This window comes from Nestor notabilis, unplaced genomic scaffold (assembly GCF_000696875.1).
Source record: "Nestor notabilis isolate BGI_N333 unplaced genomic scaffold, ASM69687v1 scaffold24058, whole genome shotgun sequence".
Lineage (NCBI taxonomy): Eukaryota > Metazoa > Chordata > Aves > Psittaciformes > Psittacidae > Nestor > Nestor notabilis.
Window position 1 is genome coordinate 6752 of NW_009941804.1, and position 324 is coordinate 7075.

Genomic DNA, 324 nt, shown 5'->3' on the forward strand with positions numbered 1-324 from the left:
CCGGCTCCCGAGCCCTCCCCGGGCCGCCTGCGCGCTGTGGCCAAACCGCCTTCGCTCCGGCACCGTCTCCTCCTCCTCTCTGCAATTATTCTCACAGGACGTTAGTATCTCCGGAGCACTTATACTTCGCTCCCGCCCGCGCTCGGCGGGATTTATCTATCATTCCAGGGGTTATTTTCAGCTCCCAGACCGGAGGCAGATCCGGGCGCGCTGTGCCGGAGCGGGGCAGTGAGGGGCGCTGGGGGGCACGGCGCTGTGCCCGCAGGGGAGCGGAGCTGCTCTGCGCTCCGTTACTGGCTGCCTGCATGGCTCCAGGGTACGGGA